Source organism: Equus quagga, chromosome 2 (assembly GCF_021613505.1).
Source record: "Equus quagga isolate Etosha38 chromosome 2, UCLA_HA_Equagga_1.0, whole genome shotgun sequence".
Taxonomy (NCBI): domain Eukaryota; kingdom Metazoa; phylum Chordata; class Mammalia; order Perissodactyla; family Equidae; genus Equus; species Equus quagga.
In genome coordinates this window covers 68,736,961-68,755,665 of record NC_060268.1, presented here as the reverse complement: position 1 = coordinate 68,755,665, position 18,705 = coordinate 68,736,961, and the positions used below count along the sequence as shown (strand labels likewise).

General features: G+C 37.9%; 1 protein-coding gene across 7 annotated transcripts in view; it reads right to left on the bottom strand.

The window, feature by feature from the left end:
• The window catches only part of SCAPER (S-phase cyclin A associated protein in the ER), a 513,402-nt gene that overhangs the window by 452,932 nt on the left and 41,765 nt on the right, over window positions 1-18,705 (bottom strand). The gene's annotated exons all lie outside the window — the stretch shown is intronic.

Here is an 18,705-nt window from a genome sequence, read left to right as displayed (position 1 = left end):
AAAAGAAAATAAGGAAGCGGCCAGGAAGAGATCAAAGATAAAGTGGGTCAAAGAGTAAACAAATTGATATCAACATGGTAGACTCAAACCTAAATGTATCAATAATAACATTAAATATAAAGGAAAAAACAGCAATTTAAGGAACAAAGTGTCAGATTAAATTAAATACCTAATTATATACTGTTGAAAAGAGACATACCTTACCTTAAAAACAAAAGGATGGAGGTCAGAAACTTTGCTGCATGAGCTCACCTGGGACTCTCTCCCCTCCAAATCACAACCAAAAAGAACCACTGATTTCCAACCACAAAAAAAAAAATCCTAATAACACAAATTGTCGGAGACCCACAGCAGCCAAACAGCAGAGGGCAGAGAGGCTGGAGCCACACTTGGAGGAGGTGGAACAGAGTAGGAGAGAACTTCGCTCCCTCCCCTAGAGACTGGGATCGCTGCCCGGGTGAGGGAAGGAGCGGGGTAGGGGCTGCGCATCTGGGGATCACCCAGGATTCCCAAAGACCCCTGCAGCAGAAACCCTCTAATGGGGGAAAGATTTCACATGAGAGAACCCCATCAAGCCAGGGCCCCAGGAGACCAGAGAGCAAGAGCTGATTGGAATCCAGGTCGGGGCACAAGAGAAAGTACTCCTCCTTCCCCAACCCACGCTGTGCAGCGCCATCGTGGCTGAAGACAGAGGGCTCAGAATGCACAGCTCTTGACCCCCATCTAGACGCGACAGGCTGTAATTGCAACCGAATTATACCATCACGCACAAAAACCGCTCCTCTGCCATCCAGCAATTTATAAAAGCTCCAGTCCAAAAGGAAAACAATAAAAACACAGAAGTATGTCCAGAGGACTTGGAAATAAGCAAACTAAGTGAAAATGAGTTCAAAAACAGCTATCACCAAAATGCTCAGCAAGGTAAAGAGAAATGTGGACAAAGAACTCAAAGAGTTCTGGAGTTACTTCACAAAGGAGATTGAAACTATAAAGAAGAATCAATCAGAAATACTAGAGATGAAAAATACAACGCATCAGATAAGACAGAGTACAGATTCGCTGAATGCCCGTGTAGACACCATAGAAAATGCAAATTGGCATAATCAAAGATAGACAGGCTGAATGGCTCCAGAAAGAGGAAGAAAGAAAAATAAGAATTTAAAAACATGAAGAAAATCTCGGAGAAATAGCTGACTCAATGAGAAAATGCAACTTAAGAATAATCGAAATTCCTGAGGGCATGGAAAAGGAAAATGGAGCAGAAAGTGTGCTCAATGAAATAATACAAGAGAACTTCACAAATATAGGGATTGAGAGAGAAACGTGTGTGGAGGAAGCTTTCAGAAATCCTAGATTTATCCATGTAAAAAGACATACTGCAAGGCATATAGTAGTAAAAATGGCAAAAATGAATGACAAAGGATACTCAGGGAAGCAAGGAAGAAGAACATAACCCACAAAGGAACCCCTATCAGACATTCAGCGGAATTCTCTACCGAAACTTTACAAGTTAGGAGAGACTGGAGTGACATATTCAAAACTTTAAAGGATAAAAATCTTCAGCCAAGAATATCCAGCAAAAATATCCTTCACATATGAGGGAGAAATTAAATCTTTTCAAAACAAAAGCTAAGGGAATTCGTAGTGACAAGACCTCCACTACAAGAAATCCTCAAGGAGGCTCACATACCCGAAATAAGAAAAAAGGGGGGAGAGGGGTCACAAGACACAGAGTAGGGAGACAAATAGAATCATAATAGGATAGCAAATATTCAACTATAGCATTAGGATAAAGGGAAGTAAGTCTCCAAAGCAAACACAATCTTAACACTCTAACCACAAACTCACAAGTTGGAATAAGAGATGAAAATAATAATTTAGGAGGGGAGCGGGAAAGGGACTGAAACAGTCTAGGCTAAGGAAGTAAGAGACCACCAGAAAATGGACTATGTTATACATGAGATTCTGAATACAAACTTCAGGGTAGCCACTAAACTAAAAAACAGAACACAGGCACAGGACATAAATAAGGAAAAATCTAAGAAACCCAGCATAAGAAATTGCAGAAGCCAATGGGTAGGCTAAAACACACAGGACGAGAAACAAAGGAAACACAGGAAAACTAGAAAACGAGCAACAGAATGACACCATTAAGCCCTCATGCACCAACACTCACCCTCAATGTAAATGGACTGAACTCTCCAACAAAAAAGCACAGAGTGGCAAAATGGATTAAAGAACAAGATCCAACAATTTGTTGCCTTCAGGAAACACACCTCAGCTCCAAGGACAAACACAGGCTCACAGTGAAGGGGTGGAAGACAATACTCCAAGCTAATAGCAAACAAAAGAAAGCGTGTGTTGCAATGCTTATATCAGACAAAACAGACTTCAAGATAAGGCAGGTAAAGAGAGACACAGGGGGCCAATACATAATGATCAAAGGGACACATCATCAAGAAGAAATAACGCTTATAAATATCTATACACCCAACACAGGAGCACCAAAGTTGATAAAGCAACTATTAACAAACCGAAAAGAAGATATCGAAAATAACACAGTAATAGTAGGGGACCTCAACACCCCACTAACATCAATGGACAGATCATGCAGACAGAAAATCAACAAAGGAACAGTGGAGCTAAACGAAAAGCTAAAACAGTTGGACTTAACAGACATATATAGAACACTCCACCCAAAAACAGAATACACGTTCTTCTCAAGCACGCATGGAACATTCTCAAGGACAGACCATATGTTGGGAAACAAGGCAAGCCTCTACAAATTTAAAAAAATTGAAATGATAAGCAACGTCTTCTGTGATCATAATGCTATAAAGGAATAAATTAATTACAAGAAAAAAGCTGAGAAAGGCACAAGGATGTGGAGACTAAACAATATGCTATTGAACACGCAAAGGATCATTGAAGAAATTAAAGAAGAAATCAAAAAATACCTGGAGACAAATGAAAATGATAACATGCCATACCAACTCATATGGGATACAGCAACAGCTGTATTAAGAGGAAAATTCATTGCAATACAGGCACATCCTTACAAACAACAAAAATTCCAAATAAGCAATCTTACACTACACCTAACTGAATAAGAGAAAGAAGAACAAACAAAGCCCAAAGTCAGCAGGAGGAGAGAAATAATAAAAGTCAGAGCGAAATAAATGCTATTGAAACAAAAAGGGCAGTAGAAAGGATCAATGAAACAAAGACCTGGTTCTTTGAGAAGATAAATAAAATTGACATACCCCTAGCCAGACTTACAAAGAAAAAGAGAGAGATAGCTCAAATAAACAAAATCAGAAATGAAAGAGGAGAAATAATCAATAGATTCCACAGAAATACAACGGATTATAAGAGAATACTACGAAAAACTATATTCCAGCAAAATGGATAATCTAGAGTAAATGGATAAATTCCTGGACTGCTACAATCTCCCAAAGCTTAGTCAAGAAGAAGCAGACAATTTGAACAGAACAATCACAAGAGATTGAAACAGCAATCAAAAGGATCCCAAAGAATAAAACCCCAGGACCAGATGGCTTTCCTGGGGAATTCTATCAAACTTTCAGAGAGGATTGAATACCTATCCTTTTCAAGCTATTCCAAAAAATTAGGGAGGATGGAACACTTCCTAACACATTCTATGAGGCCAACATCACACTGATACCAAAGCCTGACAAGGACAGCACGAAAAAGGAGAACTACAGGCCAGTATCGCTGATGAACATAGATGCAAAAATTCTCAACAAAATTTTGGCAAGCAGCATTCAGAAATTCATCAAAAGGATCACACATCATGATCAAGTGGGATTCATACCAGGGACACAGGGATGGTTCAACATCCACAAATCAATCAACGTGATACACCACATCAACAAACTGAGGAATGAAAACCACATGATCATCTCAATAGATGCAGAGAAAGCATTTGACAAGATCCAACAGCCATTTAGGATAAAAACTCTGAACAAAATGGGCATAGAAGGGAACTACCTCAACATAATAAAGGCCATATATGACAAACCCAAAGCCAACATCATACTCAATGGGCAAAAACTGAGCGCCATCCGCCTGAAAACAGGAACGAGACAAGGATGCCCTCTATCACCACTCCTATTCAACATAGTACTGGAGGCTTTGGCCAGAGCAATTAGGCAAGAAAAAGGAATAAAAGGAATTCAAATAGGTAGGGAAGAAGTGAAATTCCTGCTGTTTGCAGACAACATGATCTTATATATAGAAAACCCCAAAGAATCCATTGGTAAACTTTTAGAAGTAATCAACAACTACAGCAAAGTTGCAGGGTATAAAATCAATTTGCATGAATCAGTAGCATTTCTATACTCTAATAACGAACTAACAGAAAAAGATCTCAAGAACACAATACCACTCACAATCGCAGCAAAAAGAATAAAATACCTCAGGGTGAATTTAACTAAGGAAGTGAAAGACTTATACAACGAAAATTACAAGGCTTTTCTGAAAGAAATGGATAACAACATAAAGAGATGGAAAGACATTCCATGTACGTGGACTGGAAGAATAAACTAGTTAAAACGTCCATTCTACCTAAAGCAATCTACAGATTCACCGCCATCCCAATCAGAATCCCAATGACATTCTTTACAGAAATAGAACAAAGAATCCTAAAATTCATATGGGGCAACAAAAGACCCTGAATTGCTAGAGCAATCCTGAAAAAAAAGAACACAGCTGGAGGCATCACAATCCCTGACTTCAAAACATACTACAAAGCTACAGTAATCAAACAGCATGGTACTGGTACAAAAACAGGTGCACAGACCAATGGAACAGAATTGAAAGCCCAGAAATAAAACCAAACATCTATGGACAGCTTATCTTCGACAAAGGAGCTGAGGGCCTACAATGGAGAAAAGAAAGTCTCTTCAACAAATGGTACTGGGAAAACTGGAAAGCCACATGTAAAAGAATGAAAATTGACCATTCTTTCTCACCATTCACCAAAATAAACTCAAAATGGATTAAAGACCTAAAGGTGAGACCTGAAACCATAAGCTTCTAGAAGAAAATGTAGGCAGTACACTCTTTGACATCAGTATTAAAAGGATCTTTTCGGACACCATGTTCTTCTCAGACAAGGGAAACAATAGAAAGAATAAACAAATGGGACTAAAGAGCTTCTTCAAGGCAAAGGAAAACAGAATTGAAACAAAAAAACAACCCACTAACTGGGAAAAAATATTTGCAAGTCATATATCTGACAAAGGCTTAATATCCATAATATATAAAGAACTCACACAACTCAACAACAAAAAATCAAACAACCCAATCAAAAAATGGGCAGGAGACATGAACAGACATTTCTCCAAAGAAGATATACAGATGGCCAATAGGCACATGAAAACATGCTCATCATCGCTGATCATCAGGGAAATGCAAATCAAAACTACACTAAGATATCACCTTACACCCATTAGAATGACAAAAATAACAAAACAAATAGTAACAAATGTTGGAGAGGTTGTGGAGAAAAAGGAACCCTCATACACTGCTGGTGGGAATGCAAACTGATGCAGCCACTATGGAAAACAATATGGAGATTACTCAAAAAATTAAAAATAGAAATACCTTATGACCCAGCCATCCCACTACTGGGTATCTATCCAAAGAGCTTGAAGTCAGCAATTCCAAAAGTTCCGTGCACCCCAATGTTCATTGCAGCATTATTTACAATAGCCAAGACATGGAAGCAACCTAAGTGCCCATCAACAGACAATTGGATAAACAAGATGTGGTATATGTATACAATAGAATACTACTCAGCCATAAAAAGAACAAAATCGTCCCATTTGCAACAACATGGATGGACCTTGAGAGAATTATGTTAAGTGAAATAAGCCAGTTAGAGAAGGACAATCTCTGTATGACTCCACTCATATGAGGAATTTAAAAATGTAGACAAAGAGAACAGATTAGTGGCTACGAGGGGAAAGGTGGGGTGGGGGGTGTGCACAAAGGGTGAAGGGGTGCACCTACAACACGACTGACAGACAATAAAGTACAACTGAAATTTCACAAGACTGTAACCTATCATTAACTCAATAAAAAAAATAAAAATAAAATAAAAGGATGGAGAAAAGTAAGGCACCATGCAAACATAACCAAAAGAATGACAGCTATACCGATATCAAAGAAAGCAGAGTTTAAGGAAAGAACTACTGCTAGAGATGAAAGAGTGATACTTCATAATGATAAAAGGTCCATCAACCACGAAAAAAAAAATTCTGAATGTGCATCTAATAACATATAAGCAAAAATTGAAATAGAAATAAAACACTATCTCTATGGAAGATTTTAACAGACTTCTTTAAGAAGCTGGCAGAATAAGTAGACAAAAAAAATTAAGTAATAATATAGAAGAGTTGAACAACATAATTAACAAGCTTGATGTATTTGACACATCCAGAACACAGCACTCAAGAATGGCAGAAAACACATTATTTAAGTGCATGGAATTTTTCAAACTGTCAATATCCTGGGTCATAGAGCAGGCCTCACTAAATTTCAAGTATAGAAAGTACAAAGAGAGAGAATCAGAAGAATCTTCATATTTATGAAATTATGCAATACATTTCTAAATAACTTATGGATCAAACAAAAGTTTACAATGGAAATTGTAAACTATTTTCAATTGAATCACAATAAAAATACGACATCAATATTTGCATAGTAGCTAAAGATAGGTTTAAAGGGAAATTTATAGCCTTAAATGATATAATAGAAAGAAAACAGGCTGAAAAGGAATGGTCTAAGTCTCTATTTCAAGAAGCCAGAAAAAAAGTAACATATAAAATCCAAAGAAAGAGGGAAGGAAATAAACAGCAAATAAACAATAAAATACAAGACAAACATATGACAGTGAAAAATTAATAAAACCAAAAATGGATTATTTGAAAACACTAATGAAATGTATACTCCCCTTAGCAAGAGTGATCAAGCATAAAGAGAGAAGGCAAAAATAACCAATATCAGGAATAATAAAGGAACATCACTACAGATTCTAGAACCTCCAGACATTAAAAAGATACAAAGATAATATAGATAACATATCAATAAATTTGCAAATTTCAGTAAAATGCACAATTCGTTGAAAAACACAATTTAGCAAATTTTGGCATAAAAGAAACATAAAATCTGAATATTTATTAAAGAAACTGAATCCCACAAAAGGAAATCCAGGACCAGATGGGTTTCACTGGTGAAGTCTCCTGATCACTCGGGCAAAAAATTACACTAAATTCTTCAGAGAATAAGAAAGAAGGAACACATCTCAACTCATTCTATGAGGCCTGCATAACCCTATCAGAACCTAACAGAACAATACAAGAAAAGTAAACTATGAGTTCAAACTCTTTAAAGAGGTAAAGGTGTGAAAGTAACGTATACCTACATACACATACATACACACACTACTTGCAAATCAAATCCAGGTAAGACATCACAACCAAGTTGAGTTTATTCCAGGGATGCAAGGTAGATTTAACATTTTCGAATCAGTGAATGCAATTCACCATTTTAACAGAATAAAAGAGAAAAGCCTTATGTTTATCTAAACAGATAGGAAAAAAACCATGTGATAAACTTCAACAACCATCCAGGATAAAAATTCTTCACAAACTACAATAATCATCATACTTAATGGTATAATACTGAAAGAGACAAGTATGCCTACCATCACCACTTCTATTCAACATTGTACTAAAGGTCCAAGGCTGTGTAATAAGGTGAGCTCAAGAATGAGACAGGGAAAATATAAGATGAACCTAGAACAGCTTGTTACACTAGAAAGCATAGAAATGTTCAAAGAATAACAGGGACATATCAAAAGACACAAAAGCCAGCTAGAAGGAGCTTCTACTAGCTAAACACCTGGGACAATTTGAGAATCAAAATAAATAATGATAGCAACAGATTACAACATCAAAAAATTAAAAATCCAAGATTTCAGATAGACGGATAACTGGGGAGAATGCTTTATCATCAACGGATGCTAAAACTAGTGGGTGACAGTTTGATGAAGTGCAGGTTATTTACATAGCCTCAAAGTATCCCTCAACAAACTATTTATGAATTTCAAAAGAGAAAAAAGAAATTTGAAATAGAAAAACCTGACAATACTCTATATTTAACCAAGTGATCAAAGTCAACATGACCAACAGCAGGACAAACTGACATCATATGCTTCCTGATGTGATGCACCAAGAAGGACACACCATCATTCATACGATATTTGGCCAAGAATACAAAATCTGACTCTATTCATGAGGAAACATCACTCAAATTGAGGAATATTCTTCAGAATAAATGTACTATACTCTTCAAAAATGGCAAAGTCAAAAAAGACAAAGAAAGGTTGAGGAATTGTTCCAGATTAAATTGTTCCAGCCTCAAAAGAGATTTAACAACTAAATGGATCAAGAAAAGAAATAGCCAGAAGAGACATTATTGAGATAATGACAAACTGTGAATACCTACTGTGGATTATGTAATAGTATGGTATGAATGTTAAATATCCAAATTTTGATAACTGAACTGTTATCATATAAGAGAATGTCCTTGTTCTTAGGAAATATACACAGGTATTTAGGGATAAAGAAGTATGCTAGCTTCAAATAGTCTCAGATGGTTCAGGGAAAAAAGTAAATGCATATATTTATATGTGTGTGCATAGGTATATACACGCGTATGTGTGTGCAAAGGTATATACACATGTATGTGTGTATAGGTATATACGCGTATGTGTGTACATGTATATATACATGTGTGTGTAGTTATACACAAAGAAAAAGAGTGAGAGAATATGATAAAGGAAAACAGGCAAAATTAGCAACTGATAAATCTAGTGAAATGATATATGAGAATTCCTTGTACTTCTCTTGCAACCTTTCTTAAATTTGACATCATAGCAAAATAAAAGTTATTAAAAATAATGATAAAAGAAAATTTTCATGATCATCAGGTAGAGAAAAATTTCTTCATCAGGACATTAAAAGCATTAATCATAAGGGGGAAAACTGATAAAATGAACTTTATTAAAATTAAGGACAGATTCTATTAAGAAGGTATCATTAAAAGAATGAAAAAGCAAGCACAGAGAAGATATATACATAAAAGTGACAAAGGTCTTGTACCCTGTACCCAGAATACATAGAGAACTTCTTAAATCAATTAGAAAAAGAAAGACGAAGGCCATCCCAGTGGTGTAGTGGCTAAGCCTGTGCGCTCCGCGTTGGCAGCCCAGGTTTCACAGGTTCAGATCCTGGGCACAGACCTACGCACCACTCAAGTCATCCTGAGGCAGCATCCCATATACAAAATAGAGGAAGAGTGGCACAGATGTCAGCTCAGCGACAAACTTCCTCAAGCAAAAAGAGGAAGATTGGTAACAGATGCTACCTCAGGGTCAGTCTTCCTCACAAAAAAGAAAAAAGAGAGAGAATCCAATAGAAAAGTGAAACTTGAGCAAGCACTGTACAAAAGATATATAAATGACCAATTACCACATGAAAAGGTCCTCAAAATCAGTCATAAAAATTACCAGAATTTTTAAAAAATAAATGACTGTAGGAGTGACATAAGCAACATGGTGGAATGAACTGTTCCCTTTGTCTCTCCCCATTCTAACTTCAACTAAATGGACATTCATTGATCAGCAGAGGATACACACATAGCACACCAGGACACCTAAGACAACTGCACAGCTATACTTCTGAAGGTGGATGGACTACCCCTGGGGAGGTGGTGAAGACAGATGAGCACTCTCCAACCCCCAGGCAGCCCAGTACACATGTGTGACTGCTCTCCCAGCTGGAGCGCTCATAGTGGGAGCTTCCCCATCTGATGGGAGAGTCTACAAGGCTGCACGATCCACAGGGAGCAACTCAGGCTCAGAACCACTGAGGAGGCCCCACCCACCAAGCACAAAGGCTGGTGCCATCTAGGAGCAGACGGCAGTGGAACTGGGAGCCTGGGCAAACAAGCTCCCAGCTTCCTCGAACACCCATAGTAGAGCTGCGGCCCTGAAGTGGGGAGCACAACTCGGCAAGACTATGGGAGCAGGTGGCATGAGCCCTGAGCCCCTGCATGATTGCTCTCTAGTCCAGTAGGAGAGCCTACAGTCCCACAGCAATCCCAGTGAGTGGCTCTGGCTCGGACCCAGTAGGGAGGCCCAGCCCACCAAACACAACAGCTGGTGCCACCTAGAAGCAGACAGAAGCAGAGTGGCGAGTCTGGGCAAACGAGCTCCTGGCTGTCACAAAGGCCCACAGTACCACTGTGGCTCCAGAGAGGGGGAGCATAAGTGGGCAGGACTATGGGAGCAGACAGCAGCAACCCTGAGCCCCCATGTGATTGCTTTCCCATTCTGTGGGAGACCCCATGGGGATGCTGTAATCCAAAGGAGGGGGCCCAGGATAGGAGAGGCACAGCTGACAGGGATCAGGGCATGCTCAGATTAGACAGCTCCTGCCACCCCCACCCACAGTGGTGGTAGGAGGAACCTGCGACCAGATACTATCACTGTGTGATGGCACAAAGCCATTCCATCAAACGGTATGAAGAAATATATGAATACTCCAGACCAGAAGGAAAAAGAAAAACAGCGAGAAATCAATGATAAAGGCACAGAAATCTAAAATCTATGACAGACCATTCAAAACAGCCATCATAAAAATACTCAATGAGTTACAAGAGAATACAGAAAGACAGTTTGATGAAATCGGGAACAAAATTAATCAATAGAGGGAATTCTTCAGAAAAGAGAGAGAAACTGTAAAGAAAAAGCAATCAGAAATGTTGGAGATGAAAAACACAATGGAGGAGATAAAGAAAAATCCAGAGTCCTTACATAACAGGGCTGCTACTACAGAGGATAGAATTAGATATCTAGAGGATAGGAATATAGAAATTCTCCAGATGGAGGAGGAGAGAGAACTAAGACTAAAAAGAAACAAAAAAATTCTCTGAGAAATATCTGACTCAATTAGGAAATGCAACATAAGGACTACAGGTACTCAAGAGGGAGACGAGAGGGAGAAAGGAGCAGAGCACTTGTTCTCTGAATCAAATAGTAGCTGAGAACTTCCCAAACCTGGAGACAGAGCTAGAATTACATATGAATGAGGCCAATAGAACTCCTAATTACATCACTGTAAAAAGACCTTCTCCAATACATGTATCAGTAAAGCTGGCAGAAGTCCATGACAAAGGAAAAATATTAAGGGCAGCAAGGCAGAAGAAAATAACCTGCAAAGGGACCCCTACCAGGCTTTCAGTGGATTTCTCAGCAGAAACTTTATAGGCTAGGATAGAGTGGACTGATATATTCAAAATTCTGACAGACAAAAACTTTCATATCCAGTGAAACTATCCTTCAGATATGATGAAGAAATAAAAACATCCCCAGATAAACAAAAGCTGAGAGACTTCATTACCATAAGACCCCTACTACAAGATTTGATTAAGAAGGCCCTCATACCTGAAAAAAAAAAAAAAGAAAGGGTTTACAAAGCTTTGAGCAAGGAAATAAATAGGCAGAGAAAATAAGAAAATTGCAACTCTCTATCAGAACAGATTATCAAGTGCTTAATTATAACTGTAAAGATAAGGGGAAGGAAAAGATCAAAAATAAATATAATCACTTCAATTAACCACAAATTGACAACACATAATGGAATAAGTTGTGACAGATTAGAAGTGGAAGAGAAAAAGGACGAAACCTGTTTAGACTAAGGGAACAAGAGGCTAACAGAGAATGAACAATCTCATCTATGAGATCTTTTACAAAAACCACATGGTAACCACTAAACAAAAAATCAGAAGAGAGACACAAATGATAAATGAAGAGAAAACTGAGACAACCATCATAGAGAGCCACCAAACTGAAGTGGCAGTCTGAAATACACCAGACCAAAAAAAAAAAGGGAAATACAAAACTGGAAACCAAGTGATAAATTGCAGCAGTAAGACCTCATATATCAATAATCAATCTAAATGTAAATGGATTGAATTCTCCATTCAAAAAGCACAGAGTGGATGGATGGATTAAAAAACAAGACCCAACAATATGCTGCCTCCAGGAAACAAATCTCAGCTCTAAAGACAGACAGTGGCTCAGAGTGAAGGGGTGGGAGATGATACTCCAAGCTAATGGCAAACAAAAGAAAGCAGGTGTTGCCATACTTCTATCAGAGAAAGTAGACTTCGAGATAAAAAAAGGCAATGAGGACAAAGAGGGGCAGTATATAATGATAAAATGGACACTCTTCCAAGAGGACATAACACTTATAAATATATATGCACCTAACACAGGAGCACCAAAGTACATAAAGCAACTATTAACAGACCTAAAAGGACATATTAACCAAAACACAATAATAGTAGGGGAACTTAACAGCCCACTCACATCAATGGATAGATCATCCAGACAGAAAGTCAACAAGGATAGTGGAATTAAACAAAAAACTAGACCAGATGGACTTGATAGATTGATACAGAACACTCCATCCAAAAACAGCAGAATACACATTCTTCTCAAGTGCACATGGAACATTCTCAAAGACAGACCATATGTTGGGAAACAAGGGAAGCCTCAATAAATTTAAGAAGATTGAAATCAGGGGCCAGCCTGCTGGCACAGAGGTTAAGTTCACACATTCTGCTTCTCAGCAGCCCGGGGTTCACTGGTTCAGATCCCAAGTGCAGACATGGCACTGCTTGGCATGCCATGCTGTGGTAGGCGTCCCACGTATAAAGTAGAGGAAGATGGGCACGGATGTTAGCTCAGGGCCAGGCTTCCTCAGCAAAAAAGAGGACTGGCAGTAGTTAGCTCAGGGCTAATCTTCCTCAAAAAAAAAAAAAAAAAAAATATGACTGCAATCATATCAAGCATCTTTTCCAACCACAATGCTATGAAACTAGAAATCAACTATAAGAAAAAAGCTGGGAAAGTGAAAAACACATGGAGGCTAAACAACATGCTACTGAACAACCAAGGATCCGTGAAGAAATTAAAGAAGTCAAAGAACATCTGGAGACAAATGAAAATGAAAATATACCCTAACAACTCATATGGGATGCAGCAAAAGCAAACCTAAGAGGGAAATTCATAGCAAAGCAGGCCCACCCTAACAAACAAGAAAAATCTCAAATAAGCAATCTTAAATTACACCTAACAGAACTAGGAAAACAAGACCAAACAAAGCCCAAAATCAGCAGAAGGAGGGAAATAATAAAAATTAGAGCAGAAACAAATGACATTGAAACCAAAAAAACAGTAGAAAAGACCAACGAAACTAAGAGCTGGTTCTTTGAGAAGATAAACAAAATTGACAAACCCTTAGCCAGACTCACTAAGAAAAAAAGAGAGAAGGCTCAGATAAGCAAAATTAGAAATGAAAGATGAGAAATTACAACAGATATCACAGAAATACAAAGGATTATAAAAGAATACTGTGAAAGACTATATGCCTTTCATTGGCATACATTGGACAATTGGACAATCTAGAAGCAATGGATAAATTCTTAGACTCATACAACCTCCCAAAACTGTATCATGAAGAAACAGCAAATCTGAATAGACCAGTCACTAATAAAGAGATTGAAACAGTAATCCAAAATCTCCCCCACCCCCTCAAAAAAGTCCAGGACCGGATGGCTTCTCTGGAGAATTCTACCAAACATTTAAAGAAGATTTAATACCTGTGCTTCTCAAACTACTCCAAAAAATTGAAGATGAAACACTTCCTAACACATTTTATCAGGGTAACATCACCCTGATCCCAAAGCCAGGCAAGGACAATACAAAGAAGGAACATTAGAGGCCAATATCGCTGACGAACATAGATGCAAAAATCGTCAACAAAATATTGGCAAACCAAATACAGCAGTACATTAAAAGGATCATATACTATGATCAAGTGGGATTTAACCAGGAATGCAGGGATGGTTCAACATCTGCAAATCTATCATTGTGATACACCACATTAACAAAATGAGGAATAAAAACTACATGTTATCTCAATAGACACAGAGAAAGCATGTGACATGATCCAACAGCTATTTTGATAAAAACTCTCAATAAAATGGGTATAAAAGGAAAGCACCTCTACATAATACAGGTCATATATGACAAACCCACAGCCAACAACATACTCAATAGAGAAAAACAGAAAGCCATCCATCTGAGAACAGGAACAAGACAAGGGTGTCCACTCTCACCACTTATTCATCATAGCACTGGAGGTTTGGGCCAGAGCAATTAGGCAAGAAAAGGAAATGAAAGGTATCCAAACTGGAAAGAAGGAAGTAAAACTTGCTGTTTGCAGACAATATGATTTCATATACAGAAAACCCTAAAGAACCCATCGGAAAACTACTAGAAATAATCAACAACTACAGCACAGTGGCAGGGTACAAAATCAACTTATAAAAATCAGTTGCATTTCTACACTCTAATAATGAACTAACATAAAGAGAACTCAAGGATACAATCCCATTTACAATTACAACAAAAAGAATAAAGTATCTAGGAATAAATTTAGTCAAGGAGATGAAAGACCTATACAACGAAAATTATAAGACATTATTGAAAGAAATCTATGACAACATAATGTAATGGAAAGATATTCCATGCATGTGGACTGGAAGAATAAACATAGTTAAAATGTCCATACTACCTAAAGCAATCTACAGATTCATGCAATCCCAATCAGAATCCCAATGACATTCTTCATAGAAATAGAACAAAGAATCCTAAAATTCATATGGGGCAACAAAAGACCCCAAATAGCTAAAGCAATCCTGAAAAAAAAGAACACAGCTGGAGGCATTACAATCCCTGACTTCAAAATATACTACCAAGCTACAGTAACCAAAACAGCAAGGTATTGGTACAGAAACAGACACACAGATGAATGGAACAGAATTGAAAGCCCAGAAATAAAACCACACATCTATGGACAGCTAATCTTTGACCAAGGAGCTAAGAACAGATAATGGAGAAAGAAAAGTCTCTTGAGTAAATGGTGTTGGGAAAACTAGACAGCCATGTGTAAAAGAAAGAAAGTAGACCTTTATCTTTCACCATACACCAAAATTAACTCAAAATGGATTAAAGACTTGAATGTAAGACCTGAAACCATAACACTCCTAGAGGAACATACAGGCAGTACACTCTTTGACATCTGTCTTAGACGCACCTTTTCAAATACCATATCCACTAGGGCAAGGGAAAGAAAAGAAAAAATAAACAAATGAGACTTCATCAGACTAAAGAGCTTCTGCAAGGCAAAGGGAATCATGAACAAAACAAAAAGACAACCTACCAACTGGGAGAAAAACATTTGCAAATCCTATATCTGACAAGGGATTAATCTCCAAAATATATAAAGAACTCATACAACTCAACAACAACAAAAATGAACAACCTGATCAAAAAATGGGCAAAGGATACGAGCAGACATTTTTCCAAGGAAGATATACAGATGGCTAACAGGCACATGAAAAGATGTTCAACATCACTAATCATCATGGAAATGCAAACCAAAACTACAATGAGATATCACCTTACATCTGTTAGAATGGCTATAATTCCCAAGACAAAAAACAACAAATGTTGGAGAGGATGTGGAGAAAAGGGAACCCTCACACACTGCTGGTGGGAATGCAAACTGGTGCAGCCACTATGGAAAACAGTATGGAGATTTCTCAAAAAGTTAAAAATAGAAATACCATACAACCCAGCTATTCCACTACTGAGTATTTATCCAAAGAACATGAAATCAACAATTCAAAGAGACTTATGCATCCCTGTGTTTGCTGCAGCATTATTCACAATAGTCAAAATGTGGAAGCAACCCAAGTGCCCACCAACTGATGCATGTATAAAGAAGATGCAGTATACATATACAATGGAATACTACTCAGCCATAAAAAAGACAAAATCATCCCATTTGCAACAACATGGATGGAACTTGAGGGTATTATGCTTAGCGAAATAAGCCAGACAGAGAAAGACAAACACCACATGATTTCACTCACATGTGGAAGATAAACGCACAAAGAGAACGGTTCAGTGGTTACCAGGGGAAGGGGGCCGTGGGGTGGGCATAAGGGGTAAAAGGGCACATACATGTGGTGACTGACAAAACATAATGTACAACAGAAATTTCACAATGTTATAAACCATTATGACATCAATAATAAATAAATAAAAATTTTAAAAATAAATGACTATACCATTAGTTGGTGAGGATTTGGGGCAATTCCTCTCATACACTGCTGACAAGAGACTAAAGTGGTACAACCACCTTGGAAATCTGGCATTATCTACCAATGCACAACCTGATCTCTGTCTACCTCTCTAGCCTCCTCTTTCATTACTCTTCTCCTTGTTTGCCATGCTCCAACCCCAATGACTTTCATTCATTGCCCATAGGCACCAAGCTCCTTCCTAATTCGGGGCATTTATACAGAATTCTTTCTTCTATCTGGAATGCTCCACCCCTCTACCACGTACATTTATTGGTTTCTCCCCAATATTCATTCCCTACAGCTTCTTTTCCAAATAGCTCAATTTTTTCTGGGGTCCTATGTGGTTCCAGACAAGCAGATTTCATACAGAACCCAAGGCAACACATGAATTGCCTAAACCAGTCAGCATATTCCACTCCTCTGACCATAACACAGTGGTTTGGGGGGAGCATGTAACCTAAGGTGATCAATACAGAGTGGACTTCAGATCTTTTCCTGAAATGTTAGGGAAAAGATTCTTTCCTACTGGCCATATATGAGGGAATATACAGTTCTGAAAACTACTGCTAACCAACTAGGGACTATAAAGCAAGCCATAAGATAATGGCAACAGAACAGAAGGCAGAGTCAAGGGAAGAAAAGGAACCAAATCCTTGGTGACATCGCTGAACCAGTGGATCAAGTTTTGTCTGAAGCCAACTCCACTTGCTAGAGAAACATCCTTAAGACAGTGTTCCTCTTAGCCCAGCTGAAGCCTAATGATCTTTCAAGTCCCAACTTAAAAATACCTTTCTCAGAATGGGGTATCCTCAATCCCTAGACTGGGCCAGGATCCCTTTTACATACTTTAAACAAATCATACTCCTTTATAGCACATATCACAATTACATTTTAAATTATATAATCTATGTGTTTAACATCTGTCTTTCTCATTAGACTGTAAGTTTCTGGAGGACTGGGTTTTGTTCATCACTCTATTCCCACTGCCTAGCACAGTGCCCAGCACATAAATAAATACATCATGAATGATGAATACTTGACATGATAAAGAAATTACAAATAAATGATTGGCATGATAAATATATCATGAATAAATGAACACCATTAAGAAATGAGGTTTCAACATAAATCCATAACAGAAATTCGCCCTGCTAAGCATAAATTCTTTTCTGCTTTACTGTTTTGGATGAAGATCTCTGAATCACACTTCCCTGACTTTTTTTTTTTTAAGATTGGCACCTGAGACTGGAAAGCCACATGTAAAAGAATGAAAATTGACCATTCTTTTTCACCATTCACAAAAATAAACTCAAAATGGATCAAAGACCTAAAGTTGAGACCTGAGACCATAAGGTTTCTAGAAGAAAATGCAGGCAGTACACTCTTTGACATCAGTATTAAAAGGACCTTTTCGGACACCATGTCTTCTCAGACAAGGGAAACAACAGAAAGAATAAACAAATGGGACTTCATCAGACTAAAGAACTTCTTCAAGGCAAATGAAAATAGGATTGAAACAAAAAACCAACCCACTAACTGGGAAAAAATATTTGCAAGTCATATATCTGACAAAGGCTTAATATCCATAATATATAAAGAACTCACACAACTCAGCAACAAAAAATCAAACAACCCAATCAAAAAATGGACTGGAGACATGAAGAGACATTTCTCCAAAGAAGTTATACGGATGGCCAATAGGCACATGAAAAGATGTTCATCATCGTTGATCATCAGGGAAATGCAAATCAAAACTACACTAGGATATCACCTTAGACCCATTAGAATAACAAAAATATCTAAAACTAATAGTAACAAATGTTGGAGAGGTTGTGGAGAAAAAGGAACCCTCATACACTGCTGGTGGGAATGCAAACTGATGCAGCCACTATGGAAAACAGAATGGAGATTCCTCAAAAAATTAAAAATAGAACTACCATACGATCCAGCCATTCCACTACTGGGTATCTATCCAAAGAACTTGAAGTCAGCAATTCCAAAAGTCCTATGCACCCCAATGTTCATTGCAGCATTATTTACAATAGCCAAGACATGGAAGCAACCTAAGTGCCCATCAACAGATGATGGATAAAGAAGATGTGGTATATATATACAATGGAATACCACTCAGCTGTAAAACAGAACAAAATCATTCCATTTGCAATAACATGGATGGACCTGGAGGGAATTATGTTAAGTGAAATAAGCCAGTTAGAGAAGGATAATCTCTGTATGACTCCACTCACATGAAGAATTTAAAAATGTGGACAAAGAAAACAGATCAGTGGCTACCAGGGGAAAGGTGGGGTGGGTAGTGGGCACAAAGGGTGAAGTGGTGCACCTCCAACATGAATGACAAACATTAATGTACAACTGAAATCACACAAGATTGTA